The 10,244-nt window shown below is 44.4% G+C and overlaps 1 long non-coding RNA gene across 1 annotated transcript; it reads right to left on the reverse strand.

The window, feature by feature from the left end:
* Nucleotides 1-2,252: 2,252 nt before the first annotated feature.
* LOC115645174 lies at nt 2,253-7,430 on the reverse strand. Its single transcript, XR_003998673.1, has 3 exons — nt 7,173-7,430; nt 3,446-3,509; nt 2,253-2,356 (listed from the first exon to the last, which is right to left on the reverse strand). It is a non-coding gene; the product is annotated as an uncharacterized LOC115645174 (long non-coding RNA).
* Between the last annotated feature and the right edge of the window lie 2,814 nt (nt 7,431-10,244).

Here is a 10,244-nt window from a genome sequence, read left to right on the forward strand (position 1 = left end):
CGCCTCTTCCCTGAGGTCCCAACTGCCACTTGCCCAGGAGCAGAGAGGAGCACTCACCGGTTAAAAACAAAAGTCAGCACCCGTGGTTAGCAGTTTATGTGTAGTCTCATTTCCCAGGCCAGCTGAAAAGGCTACAGAAGTAATTAGTCCCTAGGTGAAGAGAGTGCCTCCAATTGCTCAACAGCAACCCCACTGCCCATTTAAGAAGCAGTGCTAATGAGCTTTGAAAGGAAGCTCTTACAGTCTTTGTCAGCTCAATGGCATGGTGGGGGTGTAGTGCTGGGAATAAAAGGAGATTCTCAAGGGAAGTGAGAGAGATGCTGAGCTCTGTTCCTCAGGAATTTAAACAAGAATAGTCTGAATCACCCTAGTGTTGTTTTGTGCCCCGAGAAACTCTCTCAGGGAATCACTAAGGGAGCCTGACACACTCTAACGTACTAGTTGTAAAATCCCTTGTTACCAGAGCCATCTTTTTGTCCCTGTAGAGAATCTTAGCTTTCATTTAAATAAATAAATAAATGAAGAAGTTTCTAGCCCTTTTCGTGCTAAAGCTAGCTTTGAAAATTGATGCAAAGTGATTGCAAAGACTAAAAGAAATATCCAGCAAGAGGGGCCAAAATGCCCCTTCTCCCCACTTCCATAAATGTTATGTATTTAAATTAGTGAGTTACTGGTTGTGGAGCAGCCAAAAGAATCATCTCTCTAACCAGGGTCGGTGCAACCATTTAGGCGACCACACTGGGATTTGGGGGGGCGCCATTTTCTTGGGCAGCAACCGCGGCGGTCAGATCTTCGGCCGCCCTGGTCACCACCAGCATTTAGGTGGAGGGAGCTGGAGGAAGGGAACGCGGGGAGGGCCGCCTGCAGCAAGTAAGGGGCGGGGATGGCACACAGGGGAACTCCCAGCCCCAGCTCACCCCTGCCCCACCTCCTCCCCGAGCACGCCGTGGCTGCTTCACATCTCCCGCCTCCCAGGCTTGCGATGGTGTGCTCTGGGTGCTCGTGCACAGAGCAGGGGTGAGCTGGGGCTGGGGGGGGGGTGCCTCAGGATGGAGGGTGCAGAGATGCCGCAAGGAGGACACCTCAGAGTGGAGGGAGGTAGCTGCTGCGGGGCGGGGCTCAGGGCGGGACACGGGGGCGCACAAGGTGGAAGTTTTGCCTAGGGTACGAAACATCCTTGCACCGGCCCTGTTTCTAATCCATCCCTTCAGCTGGTTCTGTGCAGCCATGATATGATAATGGGACAGAGGGGACTATTACAAAAGGGGCATAGCAGCACAGCTCTGTTTTGCAGCCCACTCTGAAGCGGGGAGACTTTGCTTAACATTTACAGCATGCTCTGAGAGTATGGCTACATTTGGAATTTCAAAGCACTGCCCCGGCAGCGCTGTGGGAGCGCTGCCGCGGCAGCGCTTTTAAGTGTGAGTGTAGTCGGAGCGGCAGCGCTGGGAGAGAGCTCTCCCAGCGCTGCATGTAAACCACATCCCTTACGGGTGTAGCGTGCAGCGCTGGGAGCCGCGCTCCCAGCGCTGTTGCCCTGATTACACTGACGGTTTACAGCGCTGCATCTTGCAGCACTCAGGGGGGTGTTTTTTCACACCCCAGTTGCAGCACTGTAAAGTGTGAGTGTAGCCAAGGCCTGAGTGCAGTGACTCTTGTAGCTGCTGCAAGAGACCTCGCTTCTTGTCTTCCCTCACCAAAGAACTCTAGGCACATGTATTAATGTAAACACAGCCAGGAGCAAGAACAAACCAAGGGACAGATTTGAAGTGGCAGGCCACAACTTTACCAAACTTAACACAGGGAGGGGGCTACCTGCCCTGTCACCCATGCCTTCTAGGTATTTTTAGTGGTTCCAGTGGGGTTTCCAAGTCTTCTACCATATAATCCATAATTTGAGGTAGACTCATCTCAGCCTACCACTAGGATTCAGCTTGCTCTTTGAGTCCTGCCACCCCATGAGGGTACTAAAAGCAGGGCCTGCAAAGGCCACAAGCTCTTGCCCTGCCCCATGAGCATAAGGCCCACCAGTAATATCCCAGGGCTTTTACTTTCCTTTGAATTGCACTGCAAACCAGCCACAAGTTGCAATGAACTAACATCTTTACCGAGTACTATCACTAATTATTAATCCTGTTCTCATAGACTCATAGACTTTAAGGTCAGAAGGGACCATTATGATCATCTAGTCTGACCTCCTGCACAATGCAGGCCACAGAATCTCACCCACCCAACTCCTGTAACAAACCTGTGTCTGAGCCATTGAAGTCCTCATATCATGGTTTAAAGACTTCAAGGTGCAGAGACTCTTCCAGCAGAGAATGTTCCCATTTAACTTCACTGCATCTCCAAGACACTGAAAGAAAAGCAGAAAAACTCCCTTGGCTGCTGCCAATTTGACCTATAAATTCCTTCGTCACCCCAAAACAGGCGATCTGTCAAACCTGCAGCCTCTTCAAAACACAGCTCCATCTAAGGCTACCAGCACAGGATGGGACAGCTGGGACTGTGCAAAAAGAGGCTCCCTGTGTCCCCAAGCCAGGCTAGGGTTTAAATTAAAGAAAGGAGCTGCCAATCAGCTCCATTCCTCCCCAAGCTAGCCAGTGAGGGGCACTCCTGCGTCCCCTTCGTGTATTGGTCTCCTCCCCTCGTTTAACTGGGGCTGTCCCAATCACCACCAGCCCGGCTCTTCAAGTTTCCCATTGGTTGAGGTGGGTGGGTAGCATTTTCCACACCAACCACTGCCATGCCAGTAGCACATGCACTACATGGAGCAAGATGCCATTGCATTGAGTAGGAAGTCTTGTATCTATTGCAGCTACTGCAGCTGGAGTCTGCATGCTCACCCAACCTCAGTCCAGAGCCCAAAGAACCCTGGGCCCCGTCTCCAGGGGAGGGGAGAAGCTGGGCCTTTTCCCTGAGCTGGGGGGATGGAAGGGGATCTTCACAAGTCAAAGGAGGCCTACCCACTTACTTAAAAAAACCAAAGGGGACTTATTTCCTGACTGTCCACCAACGGGGATGCACTCCCTGTCTAACCAAGGCCAGCCATTGCATCATAGTCCATCTACTGCCACTGTAGTTGCTGCTCTTCTGAGGAACTGCGAAGAGTAGCGGCTCTCTAGGGAGGAGCTCATGAAGGGGAAGTACAGTGGGTCAAGAGGGACTGGGCTGAAGAAGGTAGTGAAAGGATTTCTAGATCTGTCAGTAGGAAGAGTGTGGGGATTGGAATGGAATAAATGGATTTTTCTGATAGTGGTGAAGTATTTTACCGATCATATGTTGCATGTATAACTGTGGAACTTTTTGAGGGAGCCCTTTGTTAAAATTAGGCAGCACATCGCTCAGAACATCTAAGCTGAATGAAAACTGTCTGTAGTTAAAATGAACCATGAATAACAGCAGCACCTACCTGCTGACATCAGTAGTGTTAACTTGAACTAACCTTTTAGTCAAGCTTGGCACTGGAATTTCTACTGCATATCTTCTTTGGGACAGTTAATATCTGTCTGGTGCAAATCACAACAGAATAAAAATTTGGCATGCAGTTCAGCAGTCCAGATGAATAATTTTTTTAGTGAAACCAACGATGCCACAAACCAGCTTTTAAACAGTTGACTGATCAAAATAAAAGTCGGCAGTTTTTTAGTGCATTTTTACCAGTCCTAGCCCTTCTTAATGTGTTTGCTTTTAAACTGTTCCTTGTTGTAACACCAAAGCAGAAGTTAGAAAAAGGCCACACGTGCAGGAAGGGATAGTTTAGTGGTTTGAGCATTGGCCTGCTAAACCCAGGGTTGTGAGTTCAGTCCCTGAGGGGGCCATTTGGGGATTGGCCCTGCTTTGAGCAGGGGTTTGGATTAGATGATCTCCTAAGGTCCCTTCCAACACTAATAATCTATGATACTCATATACAGAATAATCACGTTTCATACAATATGGACACTAGGTTGTTTATGTTTGCTTTCTAGCAAAGTAGGGATTGGCTGTTTTTTGTTAGCGAGAACACAAGGATTAATGACTTTCAAAACAACACAAATATAGTCAAAATAAGAGCTAAACTAGTTAAAAAGACTACATGTAATATTACGTAAGCACTCTGAAATAAAACAGAAGAGAGACACAATAGGGGGAAGTATTCAACCACATGATTATATTAGGCATACAAAAGGAAAAAATAAGAGCTGCTTAACACAAGGTCAATCAGAACACTGTGGGCTAGAAAAGGAAGTGAAATAACAAGGACTGGCAAAATAGCTGAATGCTTACTCAATGAAATACAACAGTTGCCATCTTGACAGTGAATGTGTGTCTAGTATCTACAATCTCGAGAGCAGCCAGATAAATTTACAAAGCAAGTTGGAATGTGTCAAATAGAACTAATTTATCCTAGCCTAGAAATAGATGGAATTCAACCATGCACTTTAATTATAATACTAATTAATATATATTGGTTGAAAAAAATCCAGGTTCTTGGAAATTACCATAAAGTTTTCCTTTCCCTCCCACAACTTTCAGAATGCTGAAGTCCTATACCCAACGCATTAAAGGTTCAGTCACCAAACAAACCAGGAACTAGTTTTGCATCTGTAACTTACAACAGAATGCTGGTACAAATGAGCAACGTGATGATCAAATGTTATGGTCCATAAGTCACATGAATCAAAGACTAATCAGCTGGTGAGGGTTCGTCCTCTAGTACCGCTCTCCTCACTTTGCGGTGATCATGCTTCCAAGGACTATGTATATGCATCATGACCCATATGAGCACAGTTCCCCATGTGGCTGCAGCCTCACCCGGGATGCTACAGATGCCCCTTTGCAGATATGAAGAGCCACTTGTGGGAGAGAAGTGGGGGCAAACTTGAAGGATATACAGCATACCTCCCCCCCCACACACATGCCCCATCTTTAAATGCCAGGATTGTAAGTGCTTTAGGGAAGGGAGCACAGCTTCATAATTTTTATTAGTATATGTATTGTGGCAGCGGAGTGGAGACCAGTGACCAGAGTGCTCACAGTGAAGCATTGTGGGGTACCGCTTGGAGGCCAGTTAAATTGATGTAAGCAATGCAGTGTCTACGCTGCTACTACATCAACCTAACTATGTTGAATTACGTGCTAGGCCTCTCTTGGACGTGGAGTAATTCAGTCGACAGAGCAGGTGCGTTATGGCGGCAGAAGGGATCTGGTAGCATAGACACAAGACAGCTTATGTCACCCTGTGTAATTTAGACCAAGCCTGAGTTGCTTACATGTGCTATATGGCCAGATTCAGCCTATGTTTGTACTGGACTCCACTGACATAAACCCAGGGACAAGGTCCCACTGATGGAAAGCCTTTGGGCAATGATGGCGAGGTTGCAGTGGCCAAAAGCAGCATCAGCCTCCTTTGGAAAGGACCAGCCAAGGGGCAGGGGCAGCCCCAAAGGGATACGGGGGCATGGCCAGAACAGCCAGTGGATGCCCTAATTCAACTCATCTGTTCAGAAACCAATCGCTATGGGTCTCCTATGGAATCACTGAAAGAAACTTTACACATGTGAGTGGTCCCCTGTTCCCCAAGATAAGCATGTGTGCCAGTATTTGCAGGATCTGGGTCTAAGTGTTTCTTTCTGGATGGAAACACTAAAGAAGGGTGGCAGCAACTCTGCCCACCCTCCGAGCATGGGATTAGCTGGTGAGACAAGTCTGATTTACACACTAAATCTGATCCATACTGTGTGAGCCTTCTAATCAAGGCTCACTATGGCAGGCTGCTGTATATGTATAACCTAACTGTAGAGCTGTGCAACTCTGAACTTTTACGGCACAGGAGTTTCTACAGACTCCTGCCTCAGCTTATATCCTCATTGGTTTGCAACCCAGTGCTGAAAACTCTCATGATTGGATGGTAAATCTTGCAATATTTTCTGTGGGGGCCGGGGGGGGGTCCCTTAAACCCTAGTTCCTGGAGTCATGTGATTGCAAGAATCTCAGCTTCCTTCTAAAGAACAAAGCAAGCCTTTAGTCCTCATGGGTGTGGAGAAAAGCTTGAACATGTGATCCAGCTACACCCTAAAGGCTCAAAAAAAGAAGGCAAATGAAAAAGGCAGAATCCTTTTTTATTTATTTATTTTTTTAAAATGTAATAATTTTTTAAGCTAATTTCATGACTTGGCGGGGGGAATAGGCTCCTGACTTTTGAATGCTTGGAGCTGGCAAAACTGCAACCCTGACAAATGAATCCCAAATCTCAAAGTGTGTGTCAAGCAAAATGGCTGATTGACATCTAATTTCAAATTGAAACACAATGAAATCATTAATTTCATGAGAGTCTGGCACAAACCTTTGTGAGCCTTTGGATACAACTGGTCTGAGATCTGAGTTTGCAACATAACCAGCAGCATTTTGTGTAATACTGGAAGTCAATATGTTGCACAACTGTGAGGAAATCCCAGTCATGACATGGAACAGATTATTCAAGTGGACAGTGGAGACTATACAGCATGCATGAATGTAATTATTATGTCAAGAATGGGGGAAGGATTAAGTGACATTGCACTAGACAGTGGGTAATATAACCTTTTTCTTTTTAATCTAAATACTGGAGCTACAGGCAAAGATCCAGCTACACCAGTGAAACAGGATGAAGACATAAGAATGTGGGAACTCAGTAAACAGACTTAAGACAAGTAACATTCTGCACCAGGAACATAGGCTGTGTTTGTGGGCTTGACATCTAGCAAAAACAAGGAGAAAAGGTTAACAAATGTAACACACACTGGGATTTAAATGGTCATTAGCATGGAGAAAAAATTGAAATGGATCTTAAAAGAATTGCATGCTAATATCAAAATATGTTTGTTGCATTTGCAGAAAGCCAGCAGAGAATGCTGAAACATGCAGACCAATAATCTGACAATACAAACTTTTGAGTTATACAATTTGCTGTTAACTGTAAATGACATAAACACAATAGGTATAAATAATACTCAGTATGTTCATTGTACACATACAACCTAGGCAGTACATCCCTACACCATTTGGTTACAGACTTTGGGTATTCTTTCCCTCTCTCAAGGCCATACATATTCCAGTTATGCTCCCCACTCCTACCCAATTGTGCTCCCTCCGGATCCCAAGTTCTGCTTCCTTTCTCTTTCAAACCTCTTCCCATTAAATATGGTACCAACCTCACCCTTACTTCTCACTCTCCCACTTCAATTCATGCTCTGCTGGCGCACAGGCAGCACTCCAGAAGCTGAGTCAGTGCCACCGAGCAGCCTGTAAACAAGCTGCTCTGACTTCAAGTGAGTTAGACCAGTTCCTAGCTCCACCCCCGCTTGCGGTTTGGTAGAAGGGAAGGATGGTGAAAGTGGGATGAGAATGGCCCTTAGCACCAACAAGAGAGTGCAGTGCTGGCAGTTAGCCTATCTCCCTTCAGCACATGAAACTGGCTGCTATGCTTTCAAGCTCCCAGGCCTGTGCACTGAACTAAACTTAAGAGTACAGCAGCAGCTGTGGTACTTACTACCAGCCCCAATTTGAAGATTCCTGAGTCTAGTTTCATCATTTCTGCATAGTAGACAGACTGTGTCTATAGTCGCTCAAGCTGTACGTATTCAGCAACATCGTTTTCTTCGCTTTTGAGCAATTTGTGAGTTAGGTGTTTTTATTGGCATAGGTCTGTTGTGCCTCTCAGGTCACTTACTCTGTTCCAGCAGATGATACATTATTGCTCTCTAGTCAAACGTGGTAAACAACTGTGGCATGTCCTCTGCTTGGGTTCTGTGAGTGGTGCTAAATGTCAATCTGGTTGTGCCGCTTGAATTTTAGGTAGAGATCAGTACTTGACAGTTTTGTTTTAATTAGCCTTAGCATCAGTTATCCCAGCAGCAAAAACTGTCAAAGCTGCTTCTGTCCTTTCTTTTTTTTTTTAAATGTTTTTTAAATGTGGTTTCCCGAAATAAACTTTCCTTTTGTTCTCTCAAGGCTGAGTGGCTGGCACACTTCTCCCAGGCTTACTCATTAGCTGCTGGGACTCATGTTCAGTTTTGAACTCTGATACCCCAAATTTATCTCCACAGTTTTGTTCTGAAGTCATCTTAGTCCCTTTGCTGGCTAATACCGCAGTGACTGCATCGCCACTGTTCCAGTCTTCCCAGAGCTTACCAGGACTAATTTACAACAAACTGTAAATAAAACTTCCTTTTGAGATTGTTTTGGTGGACACTTCAAAATGAGTCACATTTTTTACCTCCAAATTAAATAAACTCTTCAGGGCAGGGAGAGTCCTGACTCTATGGTTAAATAGCACCCAGCACAAAGGGCTTCTACTCCTGACTACGGCATCTAGCTCCTGCTTTAATACCAATAATATATAAAGTTTGGCCCCAAATAAAATCGGTTGTAAATTCAAGAAGTCCCCAGAATGGTACCTGTACCATTCATTAGAGATTATTAGTTTGATCCCATGACATATGGGTAAATGAAAATCAGACCTACAGCCACCATTCTTATTTCACACCTAAGACTATTTTAGCCATGACCAAAGGAGCTTTCTCCCCCATCCTGCTGCACCTTCATGCTTGTTGCTATTTTAGTGGAACTGCAGAAGTCAGTCTGCTGAGTAAACTTCCCATTTCTAAAGGACAAGGAATGAAAAAAAGATCTCAGAAAAGACTGTCTTTTTATGGTCTTGTTTCCACCCATTTTTCACCCCTCCTCCAACTCATAACACCCGAGCAGCAGCCAGAAGTAATCTGTAACACAGGAAAGCTATGTAAATGGATGCTTGTTTACACACTTCAGAAAAAATGTAGCTTATTTTTGCTTGAGGTCAGTTTCTCCTTAACCCAATGCCTGGGGCGTGGGAGTCAGGATAGTTAGCAGCAAACTCCATCTCCCTCTTGAATGTTACATAAAACTTCAGAGCAAAGATCATCAAAGTAATTAGCCTCTAGCACCATTTCAGACAATGCCCAGACTATAGAAGATTGGAAAACAATTCCTCCCTTATGGATTTGGGGGTCCTGGTGGCTGAACATGAGGTAATGCAATTCTAGGATGCATAAACAGGGGACCCTCAAGTAGGAGTATAGAGGATATTTTACCTCTATATTTGGCACCAGTGCAACCACTACTGTAATACTGTGTCCAGTTTTGGTGCCCACACTTCAAGAAGGATGTTGATAAATTGGAGAGGGTTCAGAGAAAACCACGAGAATGGTTAAAGGATTAGACAACATGCCTTATAGAGATATATAAACACAAAGAGCTCAATCTATCTTAACAAAGAGAAGGTTAAGGAGTGACTTGATTACAATCTGTAAGTACCTACACAGGGAACAAATATTTAAATGGACTTGTCGATCTAGCAGAGAAATGGTGGGGTGTTGTAGACAAATTCAGACTGGACATAAAAGAGAGGATAATTAACCATTGGAACAATTTACCAAGTGTCGTGGTGGAATCTCCATCGCTGACTATTTTGAAATCAAGATTGGATGTTTTCCCAAAAGATACGTCCTAGAAATTATTTCAGGGAAGTTCTATGACCTATGCTATACAGGAGGTCAGACTACATGATCACTCCTCTGACCTTACAATCTATGATCAGATTTTTCCTTCTGAGAGTCAACCTCACACTTATGAAGAAATACCCTTATGATATATATTTACAGGTAGTTATAAAACTGGACTTAAACATTTTGCAAAGTTATTCCAATAAAAACAGCACAAAGGAGATAGAACTGTGTCTAGACAGGTTCGGAAACAACAACAGTGTAGAAAGTTTCTGAACCTGAAAATGCTGTTATGTGAAAACAAGGTACATTCTCCCTGGTGCATACAGCTATGTCTGCCTATGCTCAAAGTTACAAGTTTTACCTATATACAAAATACTTCTATTTTCCTTCAAACATAGTATTTTCTAAACATACAACATATGAGATGACCTTGGGGTGTCATATTTGCAACCAAAAGAATTGCCTCGTCATTGAATTTGTTTTTAAAAAGTGCAGCACATGTAACCCCTAATATGGAAGTGAATGGAGAGCAAGAGATGGGCAGAATAAATAAAGTTAAAGCAGCAATGAAGTTCAAAGCTTTCAAGAGTTCCAGACTTCCAGCCAAAGAACACTCAGGAGGATAGAGACATGACTACTATCTCCAAAAGATTAAAGTCCACTGCAAAGCACTAAAAGAAAAACAAATTGGTTTTAGTTATATAAAGATTTCCTCAATGACCCTCCCCTTGAAATCCC

This window comes from Gopherus evgoodei, chromosome 2, assembly GCF_007399415.2.
Source record: "Gopherus evgoodei ecotype Sinaloan lineage chromosome 2, rGopEvg1_v1.p, whole genome shotgun sequence".
NCBI lineage: Eukaryota > Metazoa > Chordata > Testudines > Testudinidae > Gopherus > Gopherus evgoodei.